This window comes from Danio rerio, chromosome 8 (genome assembly GCF_052040795.2).
Source record: "Danio rerio strain M-AB ecotype USA chromosome 8, GRCz13ab, whole genome shotgun sequence".
Classification (NCBI taxonomy): Eukaryota; Metazoa; Chordata; class Actinopteri; order Cypriniformes; family Danionidae; genus Danio; species Danio rerio.
The window spans coordinates 10640496-10657560 of record NC_141028.1 but is presented as its reverse complement, the minus strand read 5'-3'; the positions used below and the strand labels follow the sequence as shown (position 1 = coordinate 10657560).

At 36.4% G+C, this 17065-nt stretch overlaps 1 protein-coding gene across 1 annotated transcript in view; it reads right to left on the bottom strand.

The window, feature by feature from the left end:
- Window positions 1-1692, bottom strand: part of si:ch211-180f4.1 — a 54079-nt gene extending 52387 nt beyond the window's left edge. The window contains 1 exon segment of the mRNA NM_001386705.1: window positions 1428-1692. The gene's annotated coding sequence lies outside the window, so the exon portion shown is untranslated.
- Window positions 1693-17065: the final 15373 nt, after the last annotated feature.

Genomic DNA, 17065 nt, shown 5'->3' with positions numbered 1-17065 from the left:
TAACCGATAGTAATTGCTCTTAAGAGATGACTACTTACAAGGTGCCTTACTATGGTGCAGATTACTATGGTGCAAAACGAACCCGGGGAAACTCCTATAGACGTCATTGCTTTCACCGCTCTTTTTTAAATCTTATTTTGTGTTCAACAGAATGAAGAAACTCAATCAGGTTTGTGCCAAGTGACGGATGAGTAAATCAAATGATGACAGAATTTCATTTAAAGTGAACTATCCCTTTAAGGAGCTTTAAACAAACATATAGTCTACACTTAATACTTAAACCAGGGTCATTTTTACTATAATATGTCATATTTACTTAGTCATATTCCTATAAATAAATGTATTTCCTATGCTAATAATATGCACTCAGCTCCATAAATGTACAGAAAATGAGTATTTGCTGTGTACAATGTAAAAACCATTTAAAATGACCCAAATGACAGCAAATAAATCATAAACAACAACATACAAATCATCAAACCTCATTTCTAGTGTTTCTAAATATGTTCATTTCTCGTGAAGCTTTCTACAATTCTTTAAAGTCTCCAAAAAAGGTATAGTTAACTAAAAACTGAAAATTCCGCCATCATTTACTCATCCTTCACTAGTTACAAACCTGTTTGACTTTCTTTATTTTGATGAACACAAAAGAATATATTTCAAAGAAAAAAGAAAACCGGTAACTATTGACTTCCATAGTAAGTGTTTTTCCAACTACGGAAGTAAATGATTTTAAGCCATTAAAAAAAAAATCGCATTTTGTATTCCACAGAAGAAAGAAACTTATCAGGTTTGTGACAAGTGAAGGATGAGTAAGTCAAATCACAGCAAATAAATCATAAACAACAATATAATAACCTTATTTGCAGTGTTTCTACATCTCTCCCGAAGCGTCCCATGGTGTCTCAAGATCTCCAAAAACAAGTTAAAAAAATAGCTAACCCAAAACTGAAAATTCTGCCATCATTTACTCATCCTTCACTAGTTACAAACCTGTTTGACTTTCTTTATTCTGATGAACACAAAAAAATATATTTCAAGAAAACGGGTAACCATTGACTTCCATAGTAAGTGTTTTTCCGACTATAGAAGTCCTTGCATTCACCTCTTTTTAAAAATACCATATTTTGCATCTAACAGAATAAAGAAGCTGATAAAGCTTTGTAACCACGTAAGGGTGAGTAAATAGTGAGTAATGTTTCATTTTTGTGTGTGAACTATCCCTTTAAGACAAAACTGATGATCACCTCGATGGAAGCTCGAGCAAACCGCCAAAAAAAGAAAAGAAACTTATTGGAGCACAGCCTTACAACTCTTAACAAACACAGCACATTCAAAAGCGGTTATAAACCCTCTAATAATTCAGTTTTTAACTTCCACAACTGGATCCAGAAAAGCCTCAGAGATGCTCTCAGAAACGCCCTTACCTCCAGCGACTGTCGGATGGATCCGATCCAGGATCTCCCTCTCACCTATTTCTCTACTTATCACGTCGCACACGGTCGCTTCAGCGGTAGATTGCTGCTGCTTATAATATAGCTAATTAAATCCTAAATATGAGGTCCATTGTCATCTTCGTGCTGTCCGTTGGAAAAGCTCGTCTCCGGTGTGAAATTATTCTCGCATCACCAGCATCAGCATCGCTCCCTTATGCATCTTTTACAGTGTATTTGAAGCGCCCTTACACGCTGAGACCACGCCCCCTAGAAGATTCCCCTCATGCCGCTATTCACCAATAGGAACGCCGGGCCAGGTCGCTCAGCCAACGAAAGGCAGGAGGAGGGGCTTGGTTTTATCCCACAGCGATGATGTAATGGTGGAGTCCAGGTCGAGCGCTCCTGCGGCAGCTCCTCATACAGGCTCATTTTTCTGATGAACAAGACAAAAGCATGAGGTCAGAAATCACCTTTATCCTCTACAGACCAGGCAAAGGCAAACAAACCAGCTTCTCTTTTTTTAAAAAGCGCTTAGCGTGTAACACATTTGATTTTAACGACTTGTGGGAAAATCATAGCAGTGAACACGTTCTTTAGCCAATAACGTTGTATTTAGATCTGTTTTTATATTGTAATGCTTTTCCCCCTTTTATAATAGTATATAATAAAAAAAATCCTAATAGATTTTATATATTATAATATATTTTCTTTAACTGATTCATTTAATGTTATTTTACGTTATATGTTTATCACTTGTTACTTTATGCCTTGTAAAATATAAAATTGACTTTCATAATATTTTTTAAATGTTTAAAATATATATATAATTTGAAGTCAGAATTATTACCCCCCCTCCCGTTTATTATTATTATTCTTTTCATTTTCTGTTTAATGGAGGGAAAAAAATGCAATACATTTGTAAGCATAATAGTTTTAATAACTTATTTCTAATAACTGATTTATTTTATCTTTGCCATGATGACAGTACAGAATATTTTACTAGATATTTTTCAAGACACTTCTATACAGCTTAAAGTGAAATTTAAAGGCTTAACTAGGTTAATTAGGTTACCTAGGCAGGTTAGGGTAATTAGGCAAGTTATTATATTAAGGATGGTTTGTTTTGTAGAATATTGAAAAAAATTAGCTTAAAGGAGCTAATAATTTTGACCTTAAAATGGTGTTAAAATTTTTTAAAAACAAATAAGACTTCTGCAGAAGAAAAAATATTATCAGACATACTGTGAAAATTTCCTTGCTCTGTTAAACATCATTTGGAAAATATTTTTAAAAAGAAGAAAAAAATCAAATGAGGCTAATAATTCTGACTTCAACTATATATAAAGGAAGCACATCAGCTGCGTAAAACATATGCTGGATAAGTTGGCGATTCATTCTGCTGTGGCAACCCCTGATTAAAAAGAGACTAAGCTGAAAATGAATGAATGAATGTATAAACAAATTACTTGTTACTATTTTCCTTTTTATAATATCATATCATTAAGACTTACATAATAGATTGTTTAATATTTATAATAATCTGTATTTATTTATATATCTTATTTGATTTATTTAATATTTTATGTAATAAATTTATTTTTTTATATATTTTATCAATTGTTACTATTTTCCCTTTTATAATATTATATAATGAATATATTCATTATATTTATAATATTCAGTTTTTATTTAGATATTTTTATTTAGATTTTTACATTTTTTTTTTAATAACCAATTTTTTTTTATTTTATCTTTATAATAATCTGTTTTATTTTATAAATACATATTTTTCTTGACAGGGCGAAGTGTAATCAAAAAGAAGATTTATTTAACACAACTGAAATAATATAATCAAAAACATCAGTATCAGTATGTTCAATCAGTGTAAAAAGAAAGTAAATGGATGTAGTAAATGTTGTCAGTGTATGAATGCGAAACAAAGCATAATGCCCAAATTGGAGCACAGCTCTGGCCTACTGCCAAGTGAATGGACAGCGGCCCCGACAAACTCTCTGCCGGGGTTTAAATGAGGACGCTGACCAGCATCAGGTGCGCTGAAGGCACGCCCAAATCTAGAATAAATCAAACACACAGAAACACAAAACAACGCAGTCCTAACAATGTACTGTATGCTTTTACATTCATTTCATGCTTTTTAATGGTCAACTTTAACTCCAAATTTGTATTACTTTATGTTTGATCATCTTTGTAAATTATTTTTATTTTATTTTCTATAAAGTCTAGATTAGTTGTACATTTTCCACCAATATATATATTTTGTTTTTATTTTCTGTGGCTTTTGAAACCAAGCATTTTGATCTTTTTCATATTTTAACAGCCAATAAAAGGCATGTATAGGGGACTAAAGTTTTATATATTTTATCAAAAAATTTTCTAACAATATTATATATATATATATATATATATATATATATATATATATATATATATATATATATATATATATATATATATATATATATATATATATTGAATCATTCCAGACTATTTTACTATGATTGTTTGATACATTAAGGAAAATCTTTCTACTTACCCTATTAAAACTGCAATTCTGCTAACAGTGTATGCTGAAATGTGTTTCAAACATCTTAGTTTTGAGAGGCAACTTTTAGTTCTTATTTATATTGTTCTCATAATTAAAACAGAAGTCTCCCTATAGAATACAGCATTTCAGGACGTGTCTTGTCTCTTCATCAGCCAATAACAATTTAATCAATCATGCTCTCATTTTACCACTGAGTCTTTATAAGACTGCAAAATAAAAGATTAGAACCACCAGCTTTTGTTTTAATGAACGTTTCGCAGGAGGTCTCATTTCTGCGGATGAGTTTTGACCATTTTATGACACTGCTGTTCATCAGTGCTTTACGAATGCCATCAAAACAGCTTGAAATGCGCAACAAAACCAAGGGTGACTAATGGCTTCAGATGATCATGTTTCTAGAATTATTACATAAGAAAAAGTCATCTTTCCTCTCTGAGAAATGACTGCTTGTAAAGCATATTAAAGCATGCGATGATGTCATTGTTAAGTCATTAGTGCTGGTTATACTGCATTATGTCATCGCTGAGGTAATTTGTTGGTTCAATTATATGCAATGAAAAAACAACTGCCTGAAAATGTGTTGGCATTAATAAATTGATTATATATTGTTATTATTATTATTAGTATATATAAAAAAATACAACAGTATATTTCTTTCTATAGTAGTTTTAGAAAATACTTTGTTTTTTAAAGGAAGCCTTTTCTAATCTATTGATTTGATCGAAAATACAGCAAACACTATCAAACTGTTGTTTTCTTATAATGCAGATTAAAGTATAATTATTTTTATTTTATTTCGGAATATATTTTTCCAGACTTTTGACCATATTTTCTGAATATATATATTGTCCGACTGACTTAATGTCTAAACCATGGTCAAAAAACTTGTTCCTAGAGGGCCGGTGTACTGGAGATTTTAGCTCCAACCCTAATTAAATGCGCCTGAACAAGCTAATCAAGGTCTAACTAGGTATACTTGAGACACCCAGGCAGGTATGTTGAGGCAAGTTGGAGCTATATCCTCCAGGACCAAGATTGGTGACCCCTGGTCTAAACTATTGACTGGGCGGCCAATCGGCCGACCCAGCCACCCTCCTCCTCCTCCTTCCCTAAACCCAAGCGTTATAAGCCCTTGGAGGAGAAAAACTTCATTTCTAACTACAGCTGATCAAATCATTATAAAACTGGTAAGTGACTTTCTAAGTCGATCTCTGTTTTGTTTGTTGTAGTGCTGTATTCATACCATAGTAATTGTAGTGTATAGAGTGTGAGATGGGACTCACACATTAGGAATGTTTGTATCTTGTTTTAAGCACTCTTTGTATAAGCCCGAAATACTATTTGGTTGGTTATCTGTTTCTAACTAGTCTCCTGTTTTTATTACTGCAGACTAATTTAGTAAAAAGAAAGAAAGACGAAATGCCTGCTTGTGTTTAGCATTTTTTCCTTATCGCAAACACAACAGTATTCAGGTAGTGTTTGTTTTGGCTTTTTCAAGGTCAATTAGTCGGATCTCCCATTTGCAACAGAGAAATACTGGGAAATCTCTGTAGAGTGGCATTTCATCCCGTTCAGCCTTATAATCTTAAAATGTCAGCAAAATCAGCTGTTTTGTCTCCACATCAGACATTACGCTAGAGAATCATTCAAATAGTAGCTCAAAAGTGACGTTTGTGAATTAGCAGTGGTTTCTGCTGTTCTGACGTTAGCTGCAGATGTGAATGAATGGCGGAAGTAAGTAGTTCCTTAAGGATTTTAAGACTCTCTGTGTTTATATATACAGTTGAAGTCAGAATTATTAGCCCCCTGAATTATTAGCCCCAGTTTATTTTTTCCCCAATTACTGTTTAACAGAAAGATGTTTTTCAACACATTTCTAAACATAATAGTTTTAAAAACTAATTTCCAATAACTGATTTATTTTATCTTTGCCATGATGACAGTAAACAATATTTTACTAGATATTTTTCAAGACACTTTTTTACAGCTTAAAGTGACATTTAAAGGCTTAACTAGGTTAATTAGTTTAACTAGGCAGGTTAGGGTAATTAGGCAAGTAATTGTATAATGATAAATTGTTTGATTAAATTTAATTAAAAACTGCTTTTATTCCACCGGAAATAAAACAAACAATACTTTTTCCAGAAGAAAAAATATTATCAGACATACTTTGAAAATTGCCTTGCTCTCTTAAACATCAATTGTGAAATAATTAAAGAAAAAAAAAAATTAAACTGGATGAATAATTCTGACTTCAACTATATATATATATATATATATATATATATATATATATATATATATATATATATATATATATATATATATATTTTTTTTTTTTACTTTTCAAGATTTTTTAATGAAAAGTTCAAAATACCAGCATTAATTTGGATTAAAATCTATTTTTACATCTATAAATTACATTTGAACAAGTCAATTTAATTAAATACAATTCTCTTTTTAAATTATGGCTTCCACAAAAAAATGAAGCACATTATCAGTTTCAACACTGAATAATAATAATAATAATAATAATAATAATAATAATAATATTAAGAAGAAGAAGAAGAAGAAGTAATAATTCAGGAGGGCTAATAAATCAGACTTCACCTGTATGTATAAAAAAACTGATTCCAGACTTTTGACCATCAGTGTGTAAGCACCATCAGCTTGTAATACACAGTTTAAGAACAGATTAAATAATTTTGGAAAGATAATGATAAATTAGATTTTCGCACTTATATCACTCTGCATCTTTTCTCACCCAGCGATAAAGAAGACGAAGAAAAAAATAATAGGTGACCTTCCAGAGACCATTTTATCTATTTTTAATCAGCTCGTTTTTCATAGATCACACATATTGTCAAAGTCTGTCAGTCTATGAAAACACACACATGCACACCATCAAGATGCTTCTAAAGCCTTTATATTAGCATGTGTTCTTTTTTGCAGATCCTTTCTTAAAGTGAAACTTGTGTTTGTACTGCTGGCTTAATAGGCAGCAAGGATACGAATGGAGCCCTCGACAAAACCTCAAAGTGTGAGGCAACAGAACGCTTATTTATTTACAGGTTTGCTGTATTTCACCACTACAAACTTTGATATGCAAAAGATATAAAAATACACTCTTGAAACCTCTACTTCAAAGCAACATTCCAGGTTCAATCCAGCGCATGTAAGATCTATCGGCAGAATCTGTGACAAGCTGTCGATTAGCAGAGAAAATGATTAAGGTTCTGAAACAGTCAAAACATTTAGAGTTTAGAGAAGGCGAGGCTTTTTTGAAGGGTTTGAAGCAAAAATCTACAGTGATAAATTATGATAAAAGCAAATGTTTCTTGATCTGTGAATGATTCTTTAAGTGGTGCTTTGTTTCACAGAAGTTTTAAAACGTATTTAATATGCAAAAAATTTGTCAAAGTTTATATAAATATAAAATAAATATAAAATTTATTGATATTTGTCGGCGCCAACAGCCTAGTGGTTTGTGCGTCGACATTACGTCACCTGACGCAAAGTGTAACCTGTTAACTTGCATTTTGCATACGCTAACTCGCTAAGTGCTTGAAAAGAGACTCTTGCGTTGCTAATGTCAACTGTATTCTGACGCCGTGTTTTAAAGTTTTACTTCTTTTAGTCATTTCGAATCTCATTTTAAAAACCCTGAGATCGCACGGTAACGCTGTAATTTAAGATGGATGAACAACAGTGAACATTAACTGTCGGTCATTTTATCTTTCAGCTAACATTCGCATATTTAGCGCGCCCACCGCCCAGTAGCTGCTGAACATGAATCGTGATAGCACAACCGTTTGACTTCTGGGGACTTTATGCAAGCCTGACAACACTAGTCGACACTAAGAAGGTTAAGAGTTTACACTTTGTGACTTTGGTTGCTGCAATAAGGTTATGTGTTGTGTTTAACCTGTTGAGCCACTTGTAAGGCACAGCTGTTGTTGTTGTTTTTTCACTAAATGTAAGTTAGCATTTATTACATGTTTGTGAAAGATATGCTTTAAGTTAAACAATTTTGTCTTGTTTATGACAATATATTTACTTTTACTTCCTTTTCTTATGTTTGCCTGAGGTTGCACACAACAAGGACACCATAAGTCTGCATTTGGATTCATTTTGCTCATTGTCCATTTTGGTCGCATATGCGCCCGAAATTTTATCAGCACATGCGCGGATTCGGGAGACATTTACGCAGAATGCATCTCTAAGCTCTTTGTCTGCACTTGAAACGCGAAACGCAGCGCTCAGGAATGGTTTAAAACAGTTGTCATCTTGTCAACTTGCTGCAGTAAACAAATCCAAGTCCATAATGCTTGCCCCGCCTTCGCGTTCTTCTTATTGGGCCACCACTGCTCTAGCACTGAATGCGAATGATTGGTTAATATCAGCTGTCAATCGCTTAGTCAGTGCCTTCTGGCTTGGGATGACAGAGAGAGCTACTACCGTGAAAATTTGTAAAGCGCTGAAGATGAGAATGAAGATAACACTGACAGATTTCGTTTTAGAAACCATGGCATCTAAAGTTATAAATAATGACACATCTTAGTAGTGATCATGTGCTGAATGTTAATCCACCATCTACACTTTTCCAAGAGTGGATAAGACTTCCATTGGCTTCAAGTCCGCTTTGAAAAGTCTGTGGGATGGAATTTTCAGGTAACTGTTTGCCACATCTAGCACGAGAGCTTCTGTTTAATCCTTCATATAATCGTCAGATGCTGTCCGCCGTGCAAGGGGCAGCTATATGTGAAATTTAACACCTCGTACACCATCGCAAAAGTGCTTGCACTGTGTAAACTAATATTGCTACTCCTGAAAAGACCGGTATTGCTATTAACATGACGTATGCATATAATAAGGTACAGTATGTGTCAAAAGCATCAGTGCAATATCAGACAGCACTTGTGAGAACAGCACAGTAATGTATTTAACAGATTAATTCATGTCGAGCAGTGCGTGCAGGGCCGGTGAATAAGTTTGTATAAAACTAGTTGTAACGATGCTCATAATTGGTGGGTGCGACTACATTTTGGCTGATGCGCCTTCATTTGTAAAGTTAGGAGTACCGGTGCTACAGAGCAAAAAGGTTAATTTCGAGCCCTGAGTGGGAAAGGAGGAAAGTTTTTGTCAAAGAGATTAGTTTGTTAAAACAAAAAAAGAGGCCCCCAAAAACATCTTCAATGATAATGATACTCTTTTTATTCGTCAGATTTTACTGTCTGTTTCTTTTGACTGCTTCCTGTCATTTAAAAAAAAATCTCAATAGCGAACATGTCAAGTATAAAAGCCTTGTCCGTTTCGTGAGGTGTGCGATGCGGCGCCAGGTGAAAATATATAATATAAATCAGCAATAAGATGTTTTTTGTTTTTTTTTCTGTAGTTCAAAGGTGCATCTAACCTTACTTGGTACTTTTCAATATAAATACATTTATTTGACCACTAATTTTATCATTTTTACATTTTCTCTCGCCTGTTTTTGATATTGCGATAAAGGTCTTAAATTTGATACTTATTGGTCTTAAAAAGGTCTTAAATTTCACATTATGATATCTGCAGAAACCCTGAATGGAACGGCATTAACAATACCACAATTTAATTATTAATTCTATATTAGCAAAATGAATTAAAAGAACAGTTCAGCCAGAAAGTAATATTCTGTCATGTAGTTGACATGTAGTTCCAAAACCTTCTAAAGACCTTCGTTCATTTTTTGAACACAAATTTTGATATTTTGGATTTAGTCCAAGTGCTATTTAATTGTCCCTTATGCAGCAATGGTTCTTATGTGTTCAAAGTCAAGAAAGGAATTAAAGCCACTGTCAAATATGCCTATGTGACATTAATGGTTCAATCAGAATATTATGATGCAATGAGAATATGTTTGGGCTGATAAATTAACTTTTTTCTCTATCATACACTATCATATCTTCGGCCATGAAAAGGTGCTAATGTATAATGTGGTTATGCCCCAGTGTGCACCGTGTTTGCAGTATGTCATGGTGGGGGAGAAGAAAATGTTGAAAAGCATCATTCTTTATTTTTTGCCCCATAAGTATTCTCATTTCTTCAGACAAACATTGCTGTCTATGGAAGGATGAGAAAGCCCTTAGATTAACTATCAACTTAGTATTTAAATATGACAGTACACTTAAAATAAATTAATTAACCTTTTTTTAAACATTTTAATTACAGTTCTAGCAATTACTCAGTCTTATTTTATAAAAAAAACTGACTTGGATTGTATCTGATGACTGATCAGATCTGATGATTTACTACAAATGGTATGAATTGTTGAATTTAGGCTGCAAGCTGACAGAGTGTAGCAAATACTGCTCACACTTAACAATATGGTTACATTAGTTATTGTATTTACTTACACGAACTAAGTATGAGCAATAATTGTATAGCATTGATTAATTATAGTTCAACATTTACTAATGCATGTTTAAAATTCATATTTAAATATTTAAATTTAAATTTAAAATTTAATTCATGTTTGTTAACATTACTTAATGCACTGGGAGTTAAAGTAACAATGAACAACTTTATTCACATTAGTTAATGAAAATACTGTAATAAATGTATTGTTTGTTGTTTGTTCATGTTAGTAAATGCATTAACTTACATTAGCTGAAACAACCTTATTTTAAAGTGTTACCCAAATTCTTGGGATAGTTCAATTCTGAGATTTGTCGATTTCAGTCTTTTTATTTCTAATCAAAAGGGCCTACAAAATTCCAGGGTGTTGCTTGCTTGTGTGCAGTTCATTGGTAATTATTTTAACAAAGGAAGACTGAGTCTATCATAGTTTAAGCATATTGCTCATGAACTATTGTCTTTGTGTCTGTTTTCTGCAGCGGGATCATGACAGTCCATATTGAAATAGTGACTACATGCAAGTCTTAAAGCAGTGCTGCATTTAAAGTTTTTGGAACTGACTTTATCAAGTGTGGACTCATATTTTTTAACCAGAGCAAGTGGACCTGATTGATGTTTATCATAATTGATTATCCCCTAATTTATATATGGACACATTTTATTTCCAACATCAACACGTCTTTGTGAGTACAGTGGTCAAGTTATTGTATCAGCGTAAACTGTTGTAACACCTTGCCTGTATGTAGAAACTATTTCTTTTTTTGTGCCTTGATTAGTTGTAGACCGTGTTTATTAGTAGTGTTAATTTAGCAATTTCAATAACTTGACTGAATGTTGTAAAATTTGTGGTAAACAACTACAATACCTTTTGTGTTTAACTGTATTTTTATAATAAAGTTCTGGCAATTGGCGGTAATTTTTTGTAAACTGAACTTTACAATGAAATACTTCTATATTTCATACAGTTGTTTTATGTTTATTATGGAAATAGTGTAGCTAAGTTTACAGGATATTTATAATTCACAGTTGTTTACTGTAAAGGAATTTGCATTTACAACTGCTATTTTTAAAGAAAATTACTGTAAACATGTTTACACCATCTGTTTATTTAAAAGAAATGTACTGTTAACAAACGGCAGATTTCAAATGTAAAATTTACGAATTATCAAAAAGTATTCTGTAAACGGTTGCACGTTGTAACCTTATATTTAAAGTTGAACGTCTGGCAACCATAGCTGCTGGTATTTTACCGTATATTTCACCCGTTATTTTTTACAGTGTGGGGTGAACAGAGAGCCGGTCCCATATATTCTTGAAGGCCAAGGTACACAGTAATACTGTGTACAACACAGTAACACCCCCTACAACCCTTGATAGTCATCCTGTCAAGAATGTAGTGCCCCAACATTTTTGCCCTGTCTAACATGGGTAGTCATGTTCCTATTGTTCTACATGCAGACTGTGCTGTGGACAGGCAACTCTACCAATACTGGACCATGATCTCATGGATCTTTTATAGCCATCCTGCTAAATGCAATGCCTTGACATTTCTAAATTGAAGTGTAGTGAGGCAGAGGAAAAACACACACACACAGTAGCGTTGTGTTACAAACAGGTCCCCGGAGGGTGATTTATTTACAAAGTGAATTGACATGAAACAAGGTAAATACGGTGCTCTTCTCGGGGTAGGTGCTCTGGTGCTCCAGGGAAAAGGTGAAGTAGAGTGAGAGTTCGGGTGCTGAATCGATCAATAGCTGGAGTCCGCTGTGGGAAAGAGACAGAGAGACACACGTGTAAGCGCAGGGAGTCATGTAAGAAATGAAGCTCGTCTTCCTTGTGTGTGGGGCTGGCTTTTAATGTGTCTTCTCTTGATGAGCTCCAGCTGTGATCGATCCGGTGTTGATGAGGTGCCAGCTGGGGTGAATCCTAGACCAGGGCGACGTGTCTGGGATTTCTGCGAAGAAAAGGTAGAATATTGAGGGGGGGGGTGAATGTTTCTGGTGACCCGAGCGTTGTTGTTTTTCGCCGTTGCCATCCATTGCAGTGGTGCGTGGTCTCTCACCAGGTCGAATTTTCTGCCTAGAAGATAATACCTGAGCTCCATGATTGCCCACTTGATCGGCAGGGCCTCCTTCTTGACCGTTGCATATCTGGTCTCTGCGGGGGTAAGCTTCCGACTCACGTAAATGATGGGGTGTTCTTCATCGCTGTGGACCTGGGAGAGGACCGCGCCCAGGCCCGAGTTGGAAGCGTCAGTTTGGAGAATGAAGGGGCAGCCAAAGTCAGGTGCATGCAGTACCGGTGAGGATGTGAGGGCCGTCTTCAGGGTCCGGAATGCGTCTTTCGCTGCCTTGTCCCATCTTATCCTCTCTGGCTGCCTCTTTCTGGTCAGGTTTGTCAGTGGGCTGGCTATGGATGAGAAGTTAGGTATAAAACATCTATAGTAACCCGCTAACCCCAGAAATGCACGTACCTGGGTCTTGGTGGTGGGTTGTGGAGTTTCTTGGAGTGCTTTGACCTTGTTCTGTTGTGGCTGTATGAGACCTCTTCCGATGTGGAACCCGAGGAACTAGGCTTCGGCTAGCACTAGGTGGCATTTCTTGGGATTAGCTGTGAGCCCAGCCCGTCGAAGATCTAAAAGAACCCTTAACCTTCAAACCAATGCAAGGTCCTGCATGCACACTATAACAAAGTGTGCAATGGAACCGTAGCTGGTCAATTCCACCCAGAGTGTTTCACCAGAGCTAGGAACCAAATAGGCATATAGGCCAATCAGCCATATGTTTTAAATTTATTTAACAGTATAGCAAAAACAAATAAAAATATTTTTGCTATTTTTCGGCAACTTAGGGTGTGCTCTGTGTCCCACCCACCACTACCTTACAGAACACACCCTAATCCCATCTCTAGGTTTTCACTTGGAGTGAACAGAGAGCCAGTCCCATATATTCCAGAAGGCCAAGGTGAACAGCAATTCTGTCCTACATCAACCCTTGATAAACATCATTTCAAGAATGTAGTGCCCTAACATTTTTGCCCTGTCTAACATGGGTAGTCATGTTCCAGTTGTTCTACATGCAGACTGTGCTGTGGACAGGCAACTCTACCAATACTGGTCTATGAACTCATGGATCTTTGATAGCCATCCTGCTACACTGCAATGCCTTGACATTTCTAAATTTGAAGGGACATTCCTAACTTTAACCTTCAGACCAATGCAAAGTCCTGCATGCACACTATAACAAAGTGTCCAATGGGACCGTAGCTGGTCCATTCCACCCAGAGTGTTTCACCATAGCTAGGAACCGAATAGGCATATAGGCCAATAAGCCACATATTTTAAATTTATTTTACAGTATAGCAAAAACAAATAAAAACATTTTTGCTATTTTTCGGCAACTTAGGGTGTGCTCTGTGTCCCACCCACCACTACCTTACAGAACACACCCTAATCCCATCTCTAGGTTTTCACTTGGAGTGAACAGAGAGCCGGTCCCATATATTCCAGAAGGCCAAGGTGAACAGCAATTCTGTCCTCCATCTACCCTTGATAGGCATCATTTCAAGAATGTAATGCCCCAACATTTTTGCCCTGTCTAACATGGGTAGTCATGTTCCCAATGTTCTACATGCAGACTGTGCTGTGGACAGGCAACTCTACCAATACTGGTCAATGAACTCATGGATCTTTGATAGCCATCCTGCTACAATGCAATGTCTTGACATTTCTAAATTTGAAGGGACATTCCTAACTTTAACCTTCAGACCAATGCAAAGTCCTGCATGCACACTATAACAAAGTGTGCAATGGGACCGTAGCTGGTCCATTCCACCCAGAGTGTTTCACCAGAGCTAGGAACCGAATAGGCACATAGGCCAATCAGCCACATATTTTAAATTTATTTTACAGTATAGCAAAAACAAATAAAAACATTTTTGCTATTATTCGGCAACTTAGGGTGTGCTCTGTGTCCCACCCACCACTACCTTACAGAACACACCCTAATCCCATCTCTAGGTTTTCACTTGAAATGAACAGAGAGCCGGTCCCATATATTCCAGAAGGCCAAGGTGAACAGCAATTCTGTCCTCCATCTACCCTTGATAGGCATCATTTCAAGAATGTAATGCCCCAACATTTTTGCCCTGTCTAACATGGGTAGTCATGTTCCCAATGTTCTACATGCAGACTGTGCTGTGGACAGGCAACTCTACCAATACTGGTCAATGAACTCATGGATCTTTGATAGCCATCCTGCTACACTGCAATGCCTTGACATTTCTAAATTTGAGGGGACATTCCTAACTTTAACCTTCAGACCAATTCAAGGTCCTGCATGCACACTATAACAAAGTGTGCAGTGGAACCATAGCTGGTCCATTCCACCCAGAGTGTTTCACCAGAGCTAGGAACCGAATAGGCATATAGGCCAATCAGCCACATATTTTAAATTTATTTTACAGTATAGCAAAAACAAATAAAAACATTTTTGCTATTATTCGGCAAATTAGGGTGTGCTCTGTGTCCCACCCACCACTACCTTACAGAACACACCCTAATCCCATCTCTAGGTTTTCACTTGGAGTGAACAGAGAGCCGGTCCCATATATTCCAGAAGGCCAAGGTGAACAGCAATTCTGTCCTCCATCTACCCTTGATAGGCATCATTTCAAGAATGTAATGCCCCAACATTTTTGCCCTGTCTAACATGGGTAGTCATGTTCCCAATGTTCTACATGCAGACTGTGCTGTGGACAGGCAACTCTACCAATACTGGTCAATGAACTCATGGATCTTTGATAGCCATCCTGCTACACTGCAATGCCTTGACATTTCTAAATTTGAGGGGACATTCCTAACTTTAACCTTCAGACCAATTCAAGGTCCTGCATGCACACTATAACAAAGTGTGCAGTGGAACCATAGCTGGTCCATTCCACCCAGAGTGTTTCACCAGAGCTAGGAACCGAATAGGCATATAGGCCAATCAGCCACATATTTTAAATTTATTTTACAGTATAGCAAAAACAAATAAAAACATTTTTGCTATTATTCGGCAAATTAGGGTGTGCTCTGTGTCCCACCCACCACTACCTTACAGAACACACCCTAATCCCATCTCTAGGTTTTCACTTGGAGTGAACAGAGAGCCGGTCCCATATATTCCAGAAGGCCAAGGTGAACAGCAATTCTGTCCTCCATCTACCCTTGATAGGCATCATTTCAAGAATGTAATGCCCCAACATTTTTGCCCTGTCTAATATGGGTAGTCATGTTCCCAATGTTCTACATGCAGACTGTGCTGTGGACAGGCAACTCTACCAATACTGGTCAATGAACTCATGGATCTTTGATAGCCATCCTGCTATAATGCAATGCCTTGACATTTCTATATTTGAAGGGACATTCCTAACTTTAACCTTCAGACCAATGCAAGTTCCTGCATGCACACCTAAACAAAGTGTCCAATGGGACCGTAGCTGGTCCATTCCACCCAGAGTGTTTCACCAGAGCTAGGAACCGAATAGGCACATAGGCCAATCAGCCACATATTTTAAATTTATTTTACAGTATAGCAAAAACAAATAAAAACATTTTTGCTATTATTCGGCAACTTAGGGTGTGCTCTGTGTCCCACCCACCACTACCTTACAGAACACACCCTAATCCCATCTCTAGGTTTTCACTTGGAGTGAACAGAGAGCCAGTCCCATATATTCCAGAAGGCCAAGGTGAACAGCAATTCTGTCCTCCATCTACCCTTGATAGGCATCATTTCAAGAATGTAATGCCCCAACATTTTTGCCCTGTCTAACATGGGTAGTCATGTTCCCAATGTTCTACATGCAGACTGTGCTGTGGACAGGCAACTCTACCAATACTGGTCAATGAACTCATGGATCTTTGATAGCCATCCTGCTACACTGCAATGCCTTGACATTTCTAAATTTGAGGGGACATTCCTAACTTTAACCTTCAGACCAATTCAAGGTCCTGCATGCACACTATAACAAAGTGTGCAGTGGAACCGTAGCTGGTCCATTCCACCCAGAGTGTTTCACCAGAGCTAGGAACCGAATAAGCATATAGGCCAATCAGCCACATATTTTAAATGTATTTTACAGTATAGCAAAAACAAATAAAAACATTTTTGCTATTATTCGGCAACTTAGGGTGTGCTCTGTGTCCCACCCACCACTACCTTACAGAACACACCCTAATCCCATCTCTAGGTTTTCACTTGGAGTGAACAGAGAGCCGGTCCCATATATTCCAGAAGGCCAAGGTGAACAGCAATTCTGTCCTCCATCTACCCTTGATAGGCATCATTTCAAGAATGTAATGCCCCAACATTTTTGCCCTGTCTAACATGGGTAGTCATGTTCCCAATGTTCTACATGCAGACTGTGCTGTGGACAGGCAACTCTACCAATACTGGTCAATGAACTCATGGATCTTTGATAGCCATCCTGCTACAATACAATGCCTTGACATGTCTAAATTTGAGGGGACATTCCTAACTTTAACCTTCAGACCAATGCAAGGTCCTGCATGCACACCTAAACAAAGTGTCCAATGGGACCGTAGCTGGTCCATTCCACCCAGAGTGTTTCACCAGAGCTAGGAACCGAATAGGCATATAGGCCAATAAGCCACATATTTTAAATT